Source organism: Hevea brasiliensis, chromosome 9 (assembly GCF_030052815.1).
Source record: "Hevea brasiliensis isolate MT/VB/25A 57/8 chromosome 9, ASM3005281v1, whole genome shotgun sequence".
NCBI lineage: Eukaryota > Viridiplantae > Streptophyta > Magnoliopsida > Malpighiales > Euphorbiaceae > Hevea > Hevea brasiliensis.
In genome coordinates, this window is record NC_079501.1 from 38,896,876 (window position 1) to 38,921,485 (window position 24,610).

The window sequence follows — 24,610 nt, forward strand, 5'->3', positions numbered from 1 at the left end:
GATGAAGAAGAAAAGATGGGAGAGGCAGCCAAGGGGTGGCGGCACCTTTGGGAGCAGTAGCTTATGTGTTTTATTTTCTCATAACAACACATATATATAGCTAGGTCATCACTTAAACCCTTGCCACATGTCACCTTTTGATTGGTTCTAGGTTTAATTGACCCAATCACATTGTGCCAAGTGTTAAACCTATATTTAGTCTTAATTTTAATCATCACTTAAACCCTTGCCACATGTCACCCTGTGAAATTACCAAAATGCCCCTGTGTCTTAAGTTTGAGTTCTTAACCCAAAATAATTATTTCTCTTCTTCTAATCAATTTATATCAAATATAAATAAATTAATTAATCTCTATTAATTAATTTCTCATTAATTAAATTCATATTTAAACACTTTAAATACAAATTTAACTTATACTTTACATCCAATAATCTAGATTTGGTTTCAAGTCATGCTAGGGACTTTGCAATCTAATTGCAAACCAAACCTATTTAATTAATCAATTAAATTCTTTAATCAATTAATTAAATCATATTTAATTAGGTTATAACTTGTGTATGTGTGTGACTTACTAAGCTCATCACTAATTGGCAATGAGATATGATATTAACTCTTAATATCATTAGAACTCTTTCTTACCATAAATGATTTCTCTAAATCATTTTATGCACCTCATAGACCATGGTTAACATCTAGAATAACATGCAATGGCCACCCAATTAGTAATAAGGTTTACCTTAAATGAACCTATAATCATATGTTACCATGCACTAGAATCTCTCTGTTGCAAAATCCCAACTCAAGCAGGAGTCATGGTTTATGTCAAACTCCATTTACTATGAATATTATGTTCTCTTTTAATTCCAGTTCTTGATTAAAAAGATTTTCTCATCAGAAACTCTTTTCTGATTAAATCTATCTGTCCTGGCCAGGAACTTGAAACATCAAGAACAATTAAATGAACATAGGATTTTATCTCTATTTACTTAGAGGAACAGATTCCATCTTGATCAACACCTACCTCCATATATAACTAGTAGCAGCCAACACATGCCCATATACCCATACACAGTATAAGTATGAAAGCAGTATCAAACTCAAACTACCTATATACAAGATAACTGTGCTATCTTAGGCCTAAAGATTATATGCACTAATATGATTTATGACAAAGCATTGATAAGAGTAAACTCCATGTGCTTGTCATAAGTGTCACTTGTTCTGCCTACCTATCATTTATAAGTGCCTATCATGTTTGTCATATGGCATGAGACTCACCATTCCATCTTATTTATATCTCGTATAAATAACTTGGGAACAAACATGAATACAATCTTTTTGGATAAGTCATGTCCTTATTATGAAGTATCCTCGATTGTGAACCTATTTATGATATTTTGTATTAGAAATACTATCACTCATATTCTTAACAACTTAAGAATAGAATTTTTAACAAAATATCAATGGACCTTTTCTATTACACATAAATATCTTATGTAAATGGAAAAGTGAAAATGCCTTTTATTAATAAAAACATGTACAAGATACATACTAAATGATATGCTCTAGGGCATACTACTAACAATCTCCCACTAGCACTAGAGCCATTCATTATAATATCTTAGACCCATCTTCTCAAGATGTCGGTCTAACTGAGTCTGTGTCATAGGCTTAGTGAACGGATCAACTGGATTTTCAGCTGATGCTATTTTCTGCATGGCTACATCGCCTCGTCCAACTATTTCTGTGATAATGTGGTAGCGCCTTTCTATGTGTTTGGATTTCTGGTGAGACCTGGGTTCCTTAGCCTGCATGACTGCTCCATTGTTGTCACAGTGTAGTGGAACTGCTGACTCAATGGAAGGAACTACTGTAAGTTCTGTTACGAACTACTTTATCTAAATAGCTTCCTTTGCAAAGATTCGATACAAAGAATATACTCAAATTTCGGTAGTGGAATCTGCAGTCATGCTCTGTTTGGAACTCTTCCAACTGACTACACCTCCATTACAAATGAACACAAATCCTGAGGTAGACTTTCTATCATTAATATCTGATTAAAAATCAGAATCAGTATAATCATCCAATTGCAAGTCTCCACCTCTATAGATCAAGAAAAAATCCTTAGTTCTTCTCAAGTACTTAAGGATATTCTTGACAACTATCTAGTGTTCCAAACCTAGATTGGATTGATACCTGTTAGTCAAACTAACAGCATATGCGATATCCGGCCTAGTACACAACATTGCATACATTAAACTTCCAATAGCTGAAGCATATGGAATCCTGGCCATCTTATCTCTTTCTTCAGGTGTCTTTGGAGACATTGCTTTAGAAAGGTGGATACCATGTCTCACTGGTAACAATCCTCTCTTGGAATCAAGTATGTTAAACCTCTTTAACACCTTTTCCAAGTATAGACTTTGGGATAAACCAATTATTCTTTTTGATCTATCTCTATAGATACGAATCCCAAGAATATAGGTTGTCTCCCCTAAGTCTTTTATGGAGAATGTATTTGACAACCATACCTTTACAGTTGTCAACATACCTGTGTCATTACCCATCAATAGTATATCATCCACATATAAGACAAGGAAAGTGATAGCACTATCACTAACCTTCTTATATACACATGGCTCATCCTCATTTTTGATAAAACAAAAGGATTTAATGGATTCATCAAAACAGTTGTTCCAACTCCTCGAAGCTTGCTTCAACCCATAAATGGATCGCTTTAGCTTGCATACCTTAGAACCATTTTGGGATTCAAAACCCCTAGGTTGTTCCATGAAAATGTTTTTCTTCAATGTATCCATTAAGAAAGCTGTTTTGACATCCATCTGCAAAATCTCATAATCATAGTATGCAGCTATTGCTAATAGAATCCTAATTGATTTAAGCATGGCAACAAGCGAGAAAGTCTCCTCATAGTCGATTCCTTGCCTTTGGTGAAACCCTTTCTCTACTAGCCTTGCCTTATAGGACTTTACCTTTCCATCAGAACCAATTTTCTTCTTGAAAACCCATTTGTTCCCTATAAGTACAATACCTTCAGGTGGGTCAACAAGATCCCAAACTTGATTCTTATACATGGAATCAATTTCAGATTTCATAGCATCAATCCATTTTTAAGAATCTATATCTGATATAGCTTCTTCATAGATAAGTAGATCATCTCCATGATCTACTTATTCATGAGTAGACAACTATTGTTCTTCTTCATGAAGGAAACCATATCTCACTGGTGGGTGAGATACCCTGGTTGTTCTATGAGGAATAGCTGTAGATGTTTCATCAATGGGTGTAGGCTGTGTAACACCCCTCACCCGACTACAGTGTAGCCGAGCAAGGCATGCTGCAATCGGTGCCGGAGCACCCTAACTTATCTTACTTTATTTTTTTTTAATAATTTTGAACTCATTTAATTTAATATCAATTATTTTTTGACGGAGAAATCAGCGGAGTTTCCCCTATTTTATTATCGTTTGGCGTATTTCAATATCCACCTGTTTGAAATACAATAGTATTTTCAAAATAAAATCTTATCCATGCTAATCATACTTATCTCATCAATCATTCTCATAATTTTCTCATATTTCAAATCTCATCCATGCATTTCCATTCATACTCAATTCATATGTAAACATTCTCAAATTACAGAAGCAAAATTTTCAAATTTCCTTAATTTACATAATTTATAAAATAATTACAAAATTTTATAATTTACATGATATATAAATTAATTACATATGAAAAAGCTAATTAATTAATTTACATCGCATTGCTATTAATTACCTGTTCATAATATACATTACAATACAATATCTAAGCATTTTATACAAAATATAAAATATAATCTATATGGGCCCTATCTACATGCATTGCTGAGGAGGTGACAACCTTGAATACTTCAGACACTTCTACAGATCAGAAGTCCAAAATCTCTGTTTAATATTTTTATCTGGGCTTTACCTTCAGTACCTGCGCGAGGAAACAATTCCATCGCGCTAAGCATTTTTGCTTAGTGGTGCAATAATATAACAAGGAAATAATATACAAATAAAGATAAAAATAGAACATAATTCAAGTAATTAAGATTTATTTATACTTCACATACAGTTTCTAAAATTTAAAATGTTTTATCCTAATTTAGTCTTCTTTGGAAGTGTTTATTTTGCCAATGTACAGTAATAATGTACAAAGAAAAATGATCTAAAAATGATAAATTTATGCTTATATTATCATGTAAGTTACATTTACAATATTTATGTATGTTATAATTTTCTTTGCTAATTTTTTAGCATTTTCTCAATACTTTTTAGGTTGTCTCAGATTATTTCATAATAAGTAAATTTTTATATCGGTCCAGTTCATTTCGAATCTTTCTAATAAATAACTATTCTAGTTTATTTTAGGTCATATTACTCATTTATTTTATTTTATTTCTAATATTTTAAATTGCTAATATTCTTAACTTATCTCAACAAATTGGACACCGCGGTGCCTCGAGCCGTCATACCATGGGACGCAGAACATCAATCACGTATGCAGTCAGTATGGCTAAAGAGCCATGATAACACATAATCGGGCATAAAAGCCATGAGTGCGGGCATAAAGCCATGAATGCCGGCATAAAGCCATGAATGCCGGCATAAAGCCATGAATACCGACATAAAGCCATGAATACAGGCATAAAGCCTTTCGCAGTACTGCTAAAACAATAACATATTGGCATGCTAAACTATCCAATCTGACACACATGTCTAGGCAATACAAGGGCACATAATATCATTAAATATTAATATATTGTGTTTTATGACTTTATTATTTCATGATAAATTTCATAATTTATACATTCATCATAATATTCAAACATTCCTTACATCATTCCTATTGATCACAATTCAAAACAATGGTGTTCATATACCATTGTACTCAAAACATTTTTCCTTTCTCTTATAAAGAAAACTAATGTTCCATTCATATTTTCATATGATTCATTAATTCATTACAATATTTATATGAATTCATAACTCATACAAGATGTTATTATCTTATTTGTAATGGAAACATAAATCCTAATATAAACCTCATCCTATTTATACTCAACAATCCATCTTGTTTAATTTTATTTCATATTCAAGTGGTATTACTTATGTTTTATTAGACCTACTAGTAAGGGGAATACAAATCTTAATCATATACTCACATAACTTAAATATTTATTAAGTCATTTAGGTAAATTACTATTTCTATTTCAAGTAATCCATGAATGTTTCATGAATTCCAAATTTCATACCTTAATTTCCTCTACTAATTTAGTTATTATACTTTGTGTCTTTGTACTACTATTCACATTACTATTCACTTAAATTGTTGAATTTTTAATACATAATAAATTTATTGAACCTAAGTTCTCCAAGATACCACATTTTGCATTCAAAATTTGTTGGTATTGGTTGCCAATACCATTTCCAAGCGTAATGTTAATTGGGCAGAATTTTCAGTTTTCATGCTTTGTTTTTACTGTTCCATTTTTCACTTTTGCAGTGGGAATTTGGAAAAATGTTCAACATGAAAGTTGTTCCTTATTTTGTCTAGTTGAATTTCCTTTTTTGAATCACTCCATTTGGAGTTTTGTAGCTCAAGTTATGGCCTAAAAACCATGACTGGCCGGATTGGGCAGAACTCAAAATTCTGGGTAAAATTGTTTTTGCCAGATTTGGTAACTCAAGTTTGGTTGGCAATTTGACTAGGTTATGATCATAATTTGGGTCAGGTTTCTTCATGAAAATTGTTGGTCTATATCTCAACTTATTGTTGGTAAAATTTCAAGTCAATTGGACCTTGCTACTTTGAGTTATAGCCAAATGACCAAATACTGTTCATTTGGTCATTTTGCCCAGGCAGATTGCAGGTCACCCGAATTAGGGCAAACTTTTGGTCAAGTTGGTTTGGTTTTCTGGGCATGGTTTCTTCACCAAAGTTGTGCCATTATGTGTCTAGTTTCACCTCCAATTGGCCTCATACCAATTGGAGTCACACAACCTCAGTTATAGGTCAAACAATACCCTGGACTCATAGGTCCAAATTTCCTGCATAAGAGAAGCACTCCCAATTTTCAATTTCACCTAACTTCCAAACTTCAATTCACATTTATAACACTTCTAATAGTCAATAATCAACCTCAACATCATCAAATTCAAGTCACAACACAAAATTCCATTAATTTCCATTAATTTGAGCAAACCCTAAATCAACTTGCATTAATTTTAAGTTCCAAGAGAATTTCTAGCACTAACCTTATTCCTTAGCTTCACTCAACTTCAATTCAACCTTCTAATCAATCAAAAACTTGAAGCTCCTTCTTGGTCCACCTTGGCTGAAATTCCTTTTGGCCCAAACTCATTTTTTTTTTGGTTTTCTTGAGTGCTTTCTGCTAATTAGGCTTTAGTTTAGGGTGGGCTATAATTTTTTCAAGAAAAAATTTAGTTGAGACTTAGGGTTTTAAGCTTTGGATTTTGGGTTTTAATGGAGAGTTTTAGAGAAGAAGGGAAGAAGGTAAGTGGACGGGAAGAAGAAGGGAAAAAGATGCAGATTTTTGTTCAATAATTAACCTATATAATAATTAAATATTTAATGGCAATATGGTAAATAAGTAGAATGGCAAATTTGAAATTATTTTGAAGTTTATAATCATTATAATTTGACTTTTCAATAATTATTTTTAATTTTCATAATTTTAATTAATTAAATTAATTTAGCTTTATTAAATTAATAATCATCATTTTTTGTCAATATTGGACCCTCAAATTTAGTTAACCAAATTTTGCTCTTACCGAGTTGTCGGTTTATCTTTCTTTCTTCTTTCTTTTACTCATTTTTAATTTAATTTTCATCAATATTTATTCCTATTTTATTTCATAATAATTATTTACTTAATTGGACAAGTTGGTCAAAAATTATCTCTGAAGACGAAATGACCAAAATGCCCTCCGTTTGGCTTATTGAGCCAAAATCATCTGTACCGATCGAAAATTTTTTCTAAACCATTTCTTGGCATTCTAATATTATAGAAACCTCAATGACTCTTCTCTCGAGTCTCAAAAATTATTTCATTAATTTTTTCACGGGTCTGGGGTCAATAACTGTCTTTACCGATACTTTCCTATATGGTCACCCATCGCTAAGGCACTGGCTCATTTAACTTGGTTGTATTTTATTTCTAAAATTTTTCCTAAATTTTTCTTATTAATATTTGAGTTATTTATGACTCCTCACTCTAGTCTAATTATTTTTCCAGACGTTCTAGCTTTCCGGACCGACACCGATCATCGAAACAGTAGAATGTATGGAATTGCTACAATGAGGGTGTTACAATTCTTCCTCTCTAATTTAAATTTCATCCTTGAAATTTACTGGGTGTTTTGGGTTCTGAGATAATTCTTTTACCTTTCTATTGCTCCCTCTGTCTACTTCTTTTATATATATGGTACTATTTAGTCTTTTCGAATCTATCATTATACACTTAGGCATATCATAAAGGAAATACTTTACCTCAAATTCACATCTGGGGCTTCTTACTCCTCTCCGGCTTGGGTGACATTTGGAAGTGGTGTTACTGTTGTACTTGGTCCTTCCACGACCTTTGTCTAGGTCCGTGGTAAATTCCTCTTAGGACAATCTTTCAAACGATGGTCTATGGCTCCACATCTATAACAGGCTCCAGTCAATCCTCAACATTCACCTTTATGCCACTTGTTACAATGGCCGCATTTTCTTGCTAGTCCTGGCGCACTCACCACTAGTGTTTCTAGTTGATCTCTTCTGGGTATAGGCCTGGGTCTAGATCTCCTACTTTGATCAGATGTCTGACTTGACTGTTCTCTCGGCCTCTTATTACTAGACTGTTTAAATCTCCTCTTTTACTGATCACCACTCCTCTTCTGTTCCTCTTCATGAACACAGCTAATATATTTCTTTTTGAACTCTATCAGAAAGAATTCCTAAGTTACGTCGGCTGGTGGCACTACCTTGGTTACAACATCCCACCATCGATATGCAGCTTCTTTTAACAATGAAACTGCACACTCCAAACTCTATTCTGGTGTGCAATGGAGCTGCTGCAGGACTCTTTTAGTCCTTTCTAACCAATACTCAGCCGCTAAAGAATCATCTTCCTTTCTACCATTTAAATCTATAGCTCCATACTTCCTAATTTTTCTTAGAGGTGATTTTCGCTGAGGTAGTGGTGGAATAACCCCAGTCATCTGTTGAAAGAATTCAGTCATCTGCTCAAACAAGGCCGGTTGGGGTTGTACAGGCACCTTTTGCACTAGTGAAGTAGGATCTCTCAGATTTCCAATATCACTCACGGTCGGGATACGACTTTCTACTTCTTCTTCTGCTACCCTCTGCGATTCTGAGCCCATACCTTAACCTAAAATAACCAAGAAAATAGATCTGCATTAGTGTCACCTCAACTCATATGAATGCAATACATGTTATGCACACTATCCCTTTCCATCTATCTATGCCTAGGAACGCCTAAACCATACTCTGATACCAATAAATGTAACACCCCTCACCCGACTACAGTGTAGCCGAGTAAGGCATGCTGCAATCGGTGCCGGAGCACCCTAACTTATCTTACTTTATTTTTTTTTAATAATTTTGAACTCATTTAATTTAATATCAATTATTTTTCGACGGAGAAATCAGCGGAGTTTCCCCTATTTTATTATCGTTTGGCGTATTTCAATATCCACCTGTTTGAAATACAATAGTATTTTCAAAATAAAATCTTATCCATACTAATCATACTTATCTCATCAATCATTCTCATAATTTTCTCATATTTCAAATCTCATCCATGCATTTCCATTCATACTCAATTCATATGTAAACATTCTCAAATTACAGAAGCAAAATTTTCAAATTTCCTTAATTTACATAATTTATAAAATAATTACAAAATTTTATAATTTACATGATATATAAAGTAATTACATATGAAAAAGCTAATTAATTAATTTACATCGCATCGCTATTAATTACCTGTTCATAATATACATTACAATACAATATCTAAGCATTTTATACAAAATATAAAATATAATCTATATGGGCCCTATCTACATGCATTGCTGAGGAGGTGACAACCTTGAATACTTCAGACACTTCTACAGATCAGAAGTCCAAAATCTCTGTTTAATATTTTTATCTGGGCTTTACCTTGAAGACTGCGCGAGGAAACAATTCCATCGCGCTAAGCATTTTTGCTTAGTGGTGCAATAATATAACAAGGAAATAATATACAAATAAAGATAAAAATAGAACATAATTCAAGTAATTAAGATTTATTTATACTTCACATACAGTTTCTAAAATTTAAAATGTTTTAACCTAATTTAGTCTTCTTTGGAAGTGTTTATTTTGCCAATGTACAGTAATAATGTACAAAGAAAAATGATCTAAAAATGATAAATTTATGCTTATATTATCATGTAAGTTACATTTGCAATATTTATGTATGTTATAATTTTCTTTGCTAATCTTTTAGCATTTTCTCAATACTTTTTAGGTTGTCTCAGATTATTTCATAATAAGTAAATTTTGATATCGGTCCAGTTCATTTCGATTCTTTCTAATAAATAACTATTCTAGTTTATTTTAGGTCATCTTACTCATTTATTTTATTTAATTTCTAATATTTTAAATTGCTAATATTCTTAACTTATCTCAACAAATTTCACTGCCCAAGTAACTTATGACAAGCTGACTAAACTGGATAACGGGTCGTTGGCACTGGACACCGCGGTGCCTCGGGCCGTCATACCATGGGACGCAGAACGTCAATCACGTATGCAGTCAGTATGGCTAAAGAGCCATGATAACACATAATCGGGCATAAAAGCCATGAGTGCGGGCATAAAGCCATGAATGCAGGAATAAAGCCATGAATACCGGCATAAAGCCATGAATACAGGCATAAAGCCTTTCGTAGTACTGCTAAAACAATACCCTATTGGCATGCCAAACTATCCAATCTGACACACATGTCTAGGCAATACAAGGGCACATAATATCATTAAATATTAATATATTGTGTTTTATGACTTTATTATTTCATGATAAATTTCATAATTTATACATTCATCATAATATTCAAACATTCCTTACATCATTCCTATTGATCACAATTCACAACAATGGTGTTCATATACAATTGTACTCAAAACATTTTTCCTTTCTCTTATAAAGAAAACTAATGTTCCATTCATATTTTTATATGATTCATTTATTCATTACAATATTTATATGAATTCATAACTCATACAAGGTGTTATTATCTTATTTCTAATGGAAACATAAATCCTAATATAAACCTCATCCTATTTATACTCAACAATCCATCTAGTTTAATTTTATTTCATATTCAAGTGGTATTACTTATGTTTTATTAGACCTACTAGTAAGGGGAATACAAATCTTAATCATATACTCACATAACTTAAATATTTATTAAGTCATTTAGGTAAATTACTATTTCTATTTCAAGTAATCCATGAATGTTTCATGAATTCCAAATTTCATACCTTAATTTCCTCTACTAATTTAGTTATTATACTTTGTGTCTTTGTACTACTATTCACATTACTATTCACTTAAATTGTTGAATTTTTAATACATAATAAATTTATTGAACCTAAGTTCTCCAAGATACCACATTTTGCATTCAAAATTTGTTGGTATTGGTTGCCAATACCATTTCCAAGCGTAATGTTAATTGGGCAGAATTTTCAGTTTTCATGCTTTATTTTTACTGTTCCATTTGTCACTTTTGCAGTGGGAATTTGGAAAAATGTTCAACATGAAAGTTGTTCCTTATTTTGTCTAGTTGAATTTCCTATTTTGAATCACTCCATTTGGAGTTTTGTAGCTCAAGTTATGGCCTAAAAACCATGACTGGCCGGATTGGGCAGAACCCAAAATTCTGGGTAAAATTGTTTCTGCCAGATTTGGTAACTCAAGTTTGGTTGGCAATTTGACTAGGTTATGATCATAATTTGGGTCAGGCTTCTTCATGAAAGTTGTTGGTCTATATCTCAACTTATTGCTGGTAAAATTTCAAGTCAATTGGACCTTGCTACTTTGAGTTATGGCCAAATGACCAAATACTGTTCATTTAGTCATTTTGCCCAGGCAGATTGCAGGTCACCCGAATTAGGGCAAACTTTTGGTCAAGTTGGTTTGGTTTTCTGGGCATGGTTTCTTCACCAAAGTTGTGCCATTATGTGTCTAGTTTCACCTCCAATTGGCCTCATAGCAATTGGAGTCACACAACCTCAGTTATAGGTCAAACAATACCCTGGACTCATAGGTCCAAATTTCCTGCATAAGAGAAGCACTCCCAATTTTCAATTTCACCTAACTTCCAAACTTCAATTCACATTTATAACACTTCTAATAGTCAATAATCAACCTCAACATCATTAAATTCAAGTCACAACACAAAATTCCATTAATTTCCATTAATTTGAGTAAACCCTAAATCAACTTGCATTAATTTTAAGTTCCAAGAGAATTTCTAGCACTAACCTTATTCCTTAGCTTCACTCAACTTCAATTCAACCTTCTAATCAATCAAAAACTTGAAGCTCCTTCTTGGTCCACCTTGGCTGAAATTCCTTTTGCCCCAAACTCAATTTTTTTTTTTGGTTTTCTTGAGTGCTTTCTACTAATTAGGCTTTAGTTTAGGGTGGGCTATAATTTTTTCAAGAAAAAATTTAGTTGAGACTTAGGGTTTTAAGCTTTGGATTTTGGGTTTTAATGGAGAGTTTTAGAGAAGAAGGGAAGAAGGTAAGTGGACGGGAAGAAGAAGGGAAAAAGATGCAGATTTTTGTTCAATAATTAACCTATATAATAATTAAATATTTAATGGCAATATGGTAAATAAGTAGAATGGCAAATTTGAAATTATTTTGAAGTTTATAATCATTATAATTTGACTTTTCAATAATTATTTTTAATTTTCATAATTTCAATTAATTAAATTAATTTAGCTTTATTAAATTAATAATCATCATTTTTTGTCAATATTGGACCCTCAAATTTAATTGACCAAATTTTGCTCTTACCGAGTTGTCAGTTTATCTTTCTTTTTTCTTTCTTTTACTCATTTTTAATTTAATTTTCATCAATATTTATTCTTATTTTATGTCATAATAATTATTTACTTAATTGGACAAGTTGGTCAAAAATCATCTCTGAAGACGAAATGACCAAAATGCCCTCCGTTTAGCTTATTGAGCCAAAATCATCTGTATCGATCGAAAAATTTTTCTAAACCTTTTCTTGGCATTCTAATGTCATAGAAACCTCAATGACTCTTCTCTCGAGTCTCAAAAATTATTTCATTAATTTTTTCACGGGTCTGGGGTCAATAACTGTCTTTACCGATACTTTCCTATGTGGTCACCCATCACTAGGGCATTGGCTCATTTAACTTGGTTGTATTTTATTTCTAAAATTTTTCCTAAATTTTTCTTATTAATATTTGAGTTATTTATGACTCCTCACTCTAGTCTAATTATTTTTCCAGACATTCTAGCTGTCCGGACCGACACCGGTCATCGAAACAGTAGAATGTATGGAATTGCTACAATGAGGTGTTACAGGTTGACTAGATGGATCTATATCCATTTGATCTATTGGTTGGTCAGAATTCTCCAATTTTAACTCTATTTACCTTCCTTTGCCTCCTTCTTGAACAAACTGTTGTTCAAGAAATGTAGCATCTCTACTCACCGCAACCTTTTGTGAAGTAGGCAACTAAAAATAATATCCAAAACTATATTTTGGATATCCAACAAATCGACCTTTTTCTTGTTTGGTTTCCAATTTATCAGTGTTCAGCTTTTTGATATAAGCTGGACAACCCCAAATCTTAACATGCTTAAGGCTTGGTTTTCTTCCATGCCATATCTCATAAGGTGTGGAAGAAACTGATTTTGATGGAATCCTATTCAGAATATACAAAGCTGATTCTAATGCAAATCCCCAAAAGGAGATTGGCATATCAGTATAGCTCATCATACTGCGTACCATATCTAATAGGGTACGATTTCTCCTTTCAGAAACACCATTCAACTGTGGCGCTCTTGGAGGAGTCAGTTGGAAAACAATGCCATGCTCTCTCAAGTATTCATCAAATTCAGTACTCAAATATTCACCTCCACGATCTGATCGAGGAGCTTTAATACTCTTTCCTGTTTGATTTTCTACTTCAGATTTAAATTCTTTGAACTTTTCAAAGGATTCATGTTTGTATTTCATCAAATACAAATACCCAAACCTTGATTTATCATCAGTAAAGGTAATAAAGTAATAAAAACTGCCTCTAGCCATTTCCTTAAATGGACCACATACATCACTATGTATTAGCTCCAAAATATTTTCAGCCCTTAGCCCTTGTCCAACAAAGGGTGATCTAGTCATTTTGCACTGAAGGCAAGATTCACAATTTGGAGTAAGCTCAGAGCCCAATGAGGATAGAATCCCCATTTTCTTCAGTTTTGCAATCCTATCTTCTGTAGCATGACGTAACCTTAAGTGCCAAATATGTTTTGAACTTGAGTTGGTTTTCACCATGGCATTGCATTCATTTAGATCACTTGCATTCATTTTGTGTTTGTCATTATTATCTAAATAATAAAGACCTTCATTCATATAATCCAAACCAACATATTTATTTCCAAAATAAATATTGCAAACATCATATGTGAACTGAAATTCATAGCCATTGTTAGTCAAACTAGATATAGAAATGATGTTCTTAAAAGCATCAGATACACATAAAATATTATCCAAACACAAAACATGTCCAAACATGTAAAAAGATTTAGATCCTATGGCAAAAGCTTCAACAGTTAAACCATTGCCAATCCAGACTCTAACATCTTGAGAACGCAAGCTGCTACTATTTGCTAGCTGCTACTATTTGCCAGTACCTGCATATATAGAAATGTGAGAACTGGCACCAGTATCTAAAATCCAAGCTGTAGATGAACTATGAGTATCATCAGAATCTAAATAACAAGATATGGAAATACCTTCCGAACGTTTATCCTTCTTGTCCTTCAGAGAAGCAAGATATTCTGGGCAGTTCCTTTTCCAGTGCCCATCCTTCTGGAAGTGGAAACACTTTCCTTTGCCTCCATTAGCTTTAGTCTTCCCTTTCTATTTAGCTATTTTCTTGGAAGGACCAGGAATCTGAGGTTTTGTTTTCCTATTGCCCTTCTTTTTGTTGGACTTTCCAGCAGAAGAAGATGCAATCAAAGCTACCTCTTTTCCTTTATTGCCCGTCATATTCTTTTGGGCAATAACCAGCATGTTGAGTAAACTAGCTAAGGTGCATTCCTGTTTAGTCATATGAAAATTTGTCACAAAATTCCCAAAACACTCAGGAAGGGACTGAAGGATCAAATCCATCTGTAGCGTGAAAAACATAAGCTTATACCATTAAATTCAAAAATTTTCACCTAGGGTCACATGCATCATGCAAGATTTATTTTTATCTATTTGATTTCAATGATAAACAACATATTAAAACTGTTTTAATATGTTTTTGGATCTGAATTTGCCATTTAAGATTTTAAAATTAATCAGATTAATTTTAGAACCCTAGATTAAATCAAGAATCTACATACTAACCTCTTGATGCACTACAGCGTATTTGCGCCTTTGAGATTCGTCTTCAGGACACCAGATGTTGTCCCTATAGCTTGTCCACACCAAGAACACCTATGGAAGCCCTTAAATAGCTTCTAAAGCTTTTTCTATTATTTAAAAAATCAAGTTCTGCCTTTTAAGAGATTAAAGATGTAAATAGGACACTAGAAATAATTTCTAGTATTTTTAATTCAAGAGATTGTTTGCTAATCTCTTGGAATTAACGAGAGATGAAGAAGAAAAGAAGGGAGAGGCAGCCAAGGGGTGGCGGCACCTTTGGGAGCAGCAGCTTATGTGTTTTATTTTCTCATAACAACACATATATATAGCTAGGTCATCACTTAAACCCTTGCCACATGTCACCCTTTGATTGGTTCTAGGTTCAATTGACCCAATCACATTGTGCCAAGTGTCAAACCTATATTTAATCTTAATTTTAATCATCTTACATGATTAAAAGACATTTGGCAAGCTTATGTGTAATGCCATGTGTCACCATCTCATGGTGCCACATGTCAACCTGTGAAATGACCAAAATGCCCCTGTGTCTTAATTTTGAGTTCTCAACCCAAAATAATTATTTTTATTCTTGTAATCAATTTATATCTAATATAAATTAATTAATTAATCTCTATTAATTAATTTCTCATTAATTAAATTCATATTTAAACACTTTAAATATAAATTTAACTTATACTTTACATCCAATAATCTAGATTTGGTTTTAAGTCATGCTAAGGACTTTGCAATCTAATTACAAACCAAACCTATTTAATTAATCAATTAAACTCTTTAATCAATTAATTAAATCATATTTAATTAGGTGATAACTTGTGTATGTGTGTGACTTACTAGGCTCATCACTAATTGGCAATGAGATATGATATTAACTCTTAATATCATCAGAACTCTTTCTTACCATAAATGATTTCTCTAAATCATTTTATGCACCTCATAGACCATGGTTAACACCTAGCATAGTATGCCATGGCCACCCAATCAGTAATAAGGTTTACCTTAAATGAACCTGTAATCATATGTTACCATGCACTAGAATCTCTCTGTTACAAAATCTCAACTCAAGTTGGAGTCATGGTTTATGTCAAACGCCATTTACTATGAATATTATGTTCTCTTTTAATTCCAGTTCTTAATTAAAAAGATTTTCTCATCAGAAACTCTTTTTCGATTAAATCTATCTGTCCTGGCCAGGAACTTGAAACATCAAGAACAATTAAATGAACATAGGATTTTATCTCTATTTACTTAGAGGAACAGATTCCATCTTGATCAACACCTACCTCCATATATAACTAGTAGCAGCCAACACATGCCCATATACCCATACATAATACAAGTATGAAAGTAGTATCAAACTCAAACTATCTATATACAAGATAACTGTGCTATCTCAGGTCTAAGGATTATATGCACTGATATGATTTATGACAAAACATTGACAAGGGTAAACTCCATGTGCTTGTCATAAGTGTCACTGGTTTGGCTTGCCTATCATTTATAAGTGCCTATCATGTTTGTCATATGGCATGAGACTCACCATTCCATCTTAAATTTTTATTCTTTTTTTTTTACATTTACACTTAATTTTTCCTTTTAATTAAATAATTAAATTTAAGTATCAAAAGCCCATAAGTCTTTTATTTTAATTTTGCCATAATGGAAATGAAAGTTTAAGTTTTCATTTCTTAAATTTTCGCTTACATAATTTTACTTGAATTTTTCTTCAATTGTTACCCCATAATTCAATTCATTAATTTCATTTAATTTAATTGACATTTTGGTCAAAAGTCAACTCTTGAGGTGAATTGACCAAAATGCCCCTCATCTGGTCATAATCCTTCTTTTTATAATACCCGATGAGTCTTTAGCTTTTTTGTTCACTAGAATTTTTATTGTGTCTATCTCAATTAATTTTCTATTTATTTTTGGTCCTTAAGGTGTCGTTGAATAGTATTAGTCACAGACCAAAAATGCTACTATTCATAACTCGGAGGTTCGGGGTGTTACAACGAATATTAAATAGGGATTTTGGAGTTCTGATCTACAAAAGTGTCTGAAGTATTCATGGTTGTCACCTCCTCAGCAATGCATGTAGATAGGGCTTACATTAGTCATATTATGTAATTTGTGCATTATAATTATTTATTAGGTTGTAATGAAAATTAGAAAATTGTATGTAATATGCACCTGATGTAAATTATGAATTTATGCAATTAGTTTGCAAATTATGTAAACTAATGAAATTGAGAATTTTGATATATGTAATAAGCATGAATGAATTTGTACAAATGAGTATGGATTTGAATTACATAATGATTTTTGAAATGATGATATGAGTATGGATGAATTATTGTATGAAAAATATTGTTGAGATTTTTAAACAGGTAAATAATGAAATATGCCAAACGATAATAAAATAGGGGAAACTCCGCTGGTTTCTCTTTAGAAAAATAATTGATATTAAAATATAACGATAACAAAATTATTAAAGGAATAAAGTAAGATAAGATAGCATGCTCCGGCACCGAATGTAGCACACCTTGCTCGGCTACACTGTAGTCGGGTGAGGGGTGTCACATAACCCGAGCCAACATATTTATTTCCAAAATAAATATTGCTAACATCATCAGTGAACTGAAATTCATAACCATCTCAAGTCAAACTAGACATCAAAATGATGTTCTTAAAAGCATTAGGTACATATAAAATATTATCCAAACACCAAAATGTCCAGACATGTAAAAAGATTTAGATCCTATGGCTAAAGCTTCAACAGTTGAACCATTGCCAATCCGGAGTCTAACATCTCGAGAACGCAAGCTACTACTATTTATTAGTTCCTACATATCATAAAAAAATGTGAGAACTGGCACCAGTATCTAAAACCCAAGCTGTAGATGAACTATGAGCATCATCAACATCTAAATAACAAGATATAGACATATCTTCTGAAGGTGTATCCTTCTTATTCTTTAAAGAAGCAAGATACTCTGGGCAGTTCCTTTTCCAGTACCCATCTTTCTGACAGTGGAAACACTTTCCTTTGCCTCCATCAGCTTTGGTCTTTCCTTTATATTTAGCCATCTTCTTGGAAGGACCAGGAATTTGAGGTTTCTTTTTTTTATTGCCCTTCTTCATGTTGGACTTCCTAGCAGAAGATGATGTAAACAAAGCTACCTCTTTCCCTTTATTGCCCGACATATTCTTTTGGGCAATAACCAGCATGTTAAGTAAACCAGCCAAGGTGTATTCCTGCTTAGTCATATGGAAATTTGTTATAAAATTCCCAAATGACTCAGGAAGGGACTGAAGGATCAAATCTATCTGCAGTTGAAAATCCATGTTAAAGTCAAGATGTTCTAGCTGCTCAATCAGCCGAATCATCGTGTGGACATGATCCCCAACATTCTATCCCTCAGACATCCTCATGCGAAATAGCTGCCTAGATATCTCATACCTGGCATTCCTGCTATGCTCACCATACAACTCTTGTAGGTGAAGAAGGATCTCACTAGCACTTTGCATATTTTCATGTTGCTTCTGCAGCTCATTACTCATAGAAGCAAGCATGTAACACTTGGCTCTCATATCATGCTCCTTCCACTTGTCCAAAGTATCATGTTCCTCTTGACTGGCCTCTGGAGGTAAGGGACCAAGAACATTTGAGTTTAAAACATATGCTATATGTTCAAGGTTCAGGACAAGTTTTAAATTTCTTAGCCAATCAGAAAGATTAGGTCCTATCAACCTATTGTGATCAAGTATGCTCGCAATGATATTGGATAGTGGTGGTTGTTGTGTGCTTATTATTATCATAAAATTAACTACAAAAAATAAACATATTAATTAGTAAATGTATCATGTATTTAACCAAAATGATTATGGTCTTTTAATCAAATTGGTCCTCCCACTAACTTAGCAAATCCTACACTTCCAAAGTAGGAAACAAAAATCCTAGTTGGATGGATTTCTAGTGGGTGATTGAATTCTTATAGTCTTAGTGATCATCCTCAGGCACATCCTTTATTAGAATTACAATAAACTGTAAGTGAGCAACTCCTTGCCCATCACATCTCATGTGAGGTTCAATCATTTACCTAGCCCCTAATGCTCAAAAACTCAGGCACATCTGTTATTGACTTATCTTGCATTAGTTATGTTGATCCCATTGAGCCAATAAACATGCAAATAATTTTAATGTCCTCAGACACATTCATTATTGGCCACTAAACTATTTATATATTTACAACATCTCATGCTTAACAATTATTCTTAAGAAAATCTCTTAAATTAATTGCATCATATGCAAGTATTTAAAATTTCTTAAAATAATTACCTCAATGGAGGGCCCATGATATAATTACTTTAATTATACCATTTCCAACTTAATCATTTGTTTGGAAGATTTTGTGGTCGGCTTAATTACTATTATGGTCTCACTTTGTACATTATCCAATTAGCATGCATATATCATATACTTGTATACATTCCCATACATCTCATACATACATGGATAAATAATAAATATGGCATGATCATGGACTTTCTAAGGATTCAATTCTGAGCCACCAAGAATTGAATCATGGCATTCTTAGGTGCATTTTATTCATTTATTTTACAAGAGTTGCAGAAGGAGTACATAATCAACACTTGATCTTGAATTCCTCCCACTGGTCCTACCAATGCTCTTGACCTCTTGATCTTCTTGCAATCCATTACATTGTAATCCTTGGCATACCAAGGCGAATTTACAAGAACATGGACTTTAAAGTTCTCAAATAAATGAAATTACAATCCAAAAATATTACAACCTTTATAATACATGCCACCAAAATAAATTAAATTTAGTATGTATGTTTTATTTAATTGTTAAATGGTAATATGTCTAGGGAATACTACTAACACTCTTTTGGATATCCAACAAATTGACCCTTTTCTGATCTAGTTTCTAATTTATCAGTATTCAGCTTTTTGATATAAGTTGGATAACTCTAAATCTTAACATGCTTAAGACTTGGTTTTCTTCCATGCCATATCTCATAAGGTGTGGAAGAAACTAATTTTGATGGAATCCTATTCAGAATATGCAAAGTTTATTCTAATGCAATTCCCCAAAAAGAGATTTGCATATCAGTATAGCTCATCATACTATGAACCATATCTAATAGGGTATGATTTCTCATTTCAGAAACACTATTCAACTGTGGCATTCCTAGAGGAGTCAGCTGGGAAACAATGCCATGCTCTTTCAAGTATTCATCAAATTCAGTACTTAAGTATTCACCTCTACGATCTGATCGAAGAGTTTTAATACTTTGTCCTGTTTGATTTTCTACTTCAGATTTAAATTCTTTGAACTTTTCAAAGGATTCATGTCTGTATTTCATTGAATACAAATACCCAAACATTGATTTATCATTAGTAAAGGTAATAAAGTAATGAAAACTGCCTCTAGCCATTTCCTTAAATGGACCACATACATCACTATGTATTAGCTTCAAAATATTTTTAGCTCTTAGTTCTTGTCCAACAAACGGTGATCTAGTCATTTTGCCCTGAAGGCAGGATTCACAAGTTGGAGTAGGCTCAGAACCCAATGAGGATAAAATCCCTATTTTCTCTAGTTTTGCAATCCTATCTTCTGCAATATGACCTAATCTTAAGTGCCAAATATATTTTGAACTTGAGGTGATTTTCACCATGGCGTTGCATTCTTTTAGATTACTTGCATTAGATTTGTATTTAACATTATTATCTAAATAATAAAGTCTATCATGCATATAACCCGAACCAACATATTTATTTCTAAAATAAATATTGAAAACATCATTTATGAACTGAAATTCATAACCATCTCCAGTCAAACTAGATATAAAAATGATGTTCTTAATAAATACAAAGCATGTCCACACATGTATAAAGATTTAGATCCTATGGCTAAAGCTTCAACAGTTGAGCCATTGCTAACCCGGAGTCTAATATCTCGTTACTGCAAGCAGCTACAACTTGCTATACTTTGGGCAGTTCCTATTCCAGTGCCCATCCTTCTGACAATGGAAACACTTTCCTTTGCCTTTATCAGCTTTGGTTTTCCCTTTCTATTTGGCTATCTTTTGGAAGGACTAGGAATTTGAGGTTTCTTTTTCTTATTACCCTTCTTCTTGTTGGACCTTCCAGCAGAAGAAGAAGATGCAATCAAAGCTACCTCTTTTCCATTATTGCCCGGCATATTCTTTTGGGCAATAACAACCATGTTAAGTAAACCAGCCAAGGTGTATTCCTGCTTAGTCATATGGAAATTTGTCACAAAATTCCCAAATGACTCAAGTAGGGACTGAAGGATCAAATCCGTCTGCAGTTGGAAATCCATGTGAAAGTCAAGATATTCCAGCTGCTCAATTAGCTGAATCATTTTGTGGACATGATCCCCAACATTCTATCCCTCAGACATCCTTATGCAGAATAGCTGTCTAGATATCTCATACCTAGCATTCCTGCTATGCTCACACAGGTGAAGGAGGATCTTACTTGCATGTTGCATATTTTCGTGTTGCTTCTATAACTCATTACTTATAGAAGCAAGCATGTAACACTTGGCTCTCATTTCATGCTCCTTCCACTTGTCCAAAGTATCATGTTCCTCTGGAGGTAAGGGACCAGGAACCTTTGAGTCTAGAACATATCCGATACGTTCTAAGTTCAGGACAAGTTTTAAATTTCTTAGCCAATCTGAAAAATTAGGTCCCGTCAACCTATTGTGATCAAGTAAGCTCGCAAGTATATTAGATGGTGATTAGCATGCATATGTCATATACTTGCATATATTCCTAGACATCTCATGCATACATGGATAAACAATAAATATGGCATGATCATGGACTTTCTAAGGAATTCAATTCTGAGCCACCAAGAATTGAATTAGGGCATTCCTAGGTGCATTTCATTCATTCATTTTACAAGAGTTGCTGAAGGAGTACATAATCAACACTTGATCTTGAATTCCTCTCGTTGGTTCCACCAATGCTCTTGACCTCCTTGATCTTCTTGCAATCCATTACATTGTAATCCTTGGCATACCAAGGAGAATTTACAAGAACATGGACTTTAAAGTCCTCAAATAAATGAAATTACAACCCAAAATTATTACAACCTTTATAATACATGCCACCAAAATAAATTAATTAATTTACAACCCAAAGAAAAATAAAAGAAATAAATCCAATCACATTGGTCTTTTATTGTCCATGATCATCCATTATGCATATCACCATTTAACAATTAAATAAAACATACATATTAAAATTAAATTAAATATCTCATATTCAACTAAAAATTTAGATTTGAATATCATTCAACCAAATTTAAAAATTCATATTTGAATCTTATTCCAAATAAATTTAAAAATTTAGATTTGAATCCCATTCAAACAAATTTAAAAATTTAGATTTGAATCTCATTCAACCAAATTTAAAAATTCAAATTTAAATCTCATTCAAACAATTGAATCAAAATTTAATTGTGTGATTAAAAATCTTAATTAAACAATTTAATTAATTATAAGCCTTAAAAATATACAACAATTGTATATTTGAAGGCCAATACCATGCGCACCATATATGGATTCATCACTTTGCCGCCACCATTGATGATTGCAACCAGCAATAGATCAATCAAATTTGATTCAATCACATAATTAAATCTCATATTAATCAATCTAAATGGCAAATATAGTGGCTCTGATACCAATTGAAGCAGCGAAAGCATGAAAATTATTACATTAGAACGTTGAATTCAAAAATTTTCTTCTAGGGTCTCATGCATCATGCAACATTCATTATGTATCTAATTGATTTCAATGTTCAATTGCATATTAAAATACTTTTAATATATATTAGGATCTACATTTGCCATTACAACCTTTATAATATATGCCACCAAAATAAATTAATTAATTTACAACCCAAAGAAAAATAAAAGAAATAAATCCAATCACATTGGTCTTTTATTGTCCATGATCATCCATTATGCATATCACCATTTAACAATTAAATAAAACATACATATTAAAATTAAATTGAATATCTCATATTCAACTAAAAATTTAGATTTGAATCTCATTCAACCAAATTTAAAAATTCATATTTGAATCTTATTCCAAATAAATTTAAAAATTTAGATTTGAATCTCATTCAAACAAATTTAAAAATTTAGATTTGAATCTCATTCAACCAAATTTAAAAATTCAGATTTAAATCTCATTCAAACAATTGAATCAAAATTTAATTGTGTGATTAAAAATCTTAATTAAACAATTTAATTAATTATAAGCCTTAAAAATATACAACAATTGTATATTTGAAGGCCAATACCATGCGCACCATATATGGATTCAACACTTTGCCGCCACCATTGATGATTGCAACCAGCAATAGATCAATCAAATTTGATCCAATCACACAATTAAATCTCATATTAATCAATCTAAATGGCAAATATAGTGGCTCTGATACCAATTGAAGCAGCGAAAGCATGAAAATTATTAGATTAGAATGTTGAATTCAAAAATTTTCTTCTAGGGTCTCATGCATCATGCAACATTCATTATGTATCTAATTGATTTCAATGTTCAATTGCATATTAAAATACTTTTAATATGTATTAGGATCTACATTTGCCATGTAAGATTTTTGAATTAACAAATTAATTCATTAGAACCCTAGATTAAAGAATAACATGTGCACTAACCTTTTGATGCACTGTAGATGCAATTAGTACCTTTGGAAAGCACCTAGGACCCCAATTCTTATCCCTCTAGCTTGTCCACACCAAGATCACTAATGGGCAGCCCCTAAACCAGCTTCTCAAGCCTTGCCAACCAATTGTAATTTAGGTTTTTGCCTTTAGAGAGGTTGTAGATGTATATAGGACACTAGAAATAATTTCTAGCAATTTTAATTCAAAAAAACTTGGATCATTCTCTTTGAATTGATGAGAGAAGATGAAGAGAGGAGAAAGAACTATGGGTGGCGGTACACTTGAGAGAAAATAAGAAGAGTGGCTGATTTTTATTTTCTCATAACATCACATTATATAATTAGGTCATCACTTAAAACCCTTGCCACATGTCATCACCTGATTGCATCTTAATTTTAATTGACCTAATCACATTAAGCCAAGTGTCAAAGCTAGACTTAATCTTGACTTTAATCATCTTACATGATAGGAAGACAAATGACAAACCGTGATGCACTGTGTCATCATCTCATGGTGCCACATGTCACCTTGTGAAATGACTAAATTACCCTTGTGTTGTAATTTTGAGTTCTCAACCCAAAATAATTATTTCTCCTCTTCTAATCCATTTATATCAAATATAAATTAATTAATTAATCTCCATTAATTAATTTCTCACCATTAAATTCATATTTAAATACTTTAAATATAAATTTAACTTATACTATACATTCAATAACCTAGATTTGGTTTCAAGCTATGCTAGGGATTTTGCAATCTTATTGCAAACCAAACCTATTTAATTAATCAATTAAACTCTTTAATTAATCAATTATATCACATTTAACTTGGTGATTACTTGTGTATGTGCGTGACTCACTATGCTTATCACTACTTGGCAATGAGATATGATATTAACTCTTAATATCATCAGAACTTTTTCTTACCATAAATGATTTCTCTAAATCATTTTAGGCACCTCATAGACCATTGTCGATACCATATTTTGGCCGATCCCCGAAATCAATAAACTTTGAAACCGATCCCCAACACTGAGTCTCCCTTTGCCAGCCAATCACATTTCCGATCCCTCCTCAAAAGGAATCGAATCAATACTAA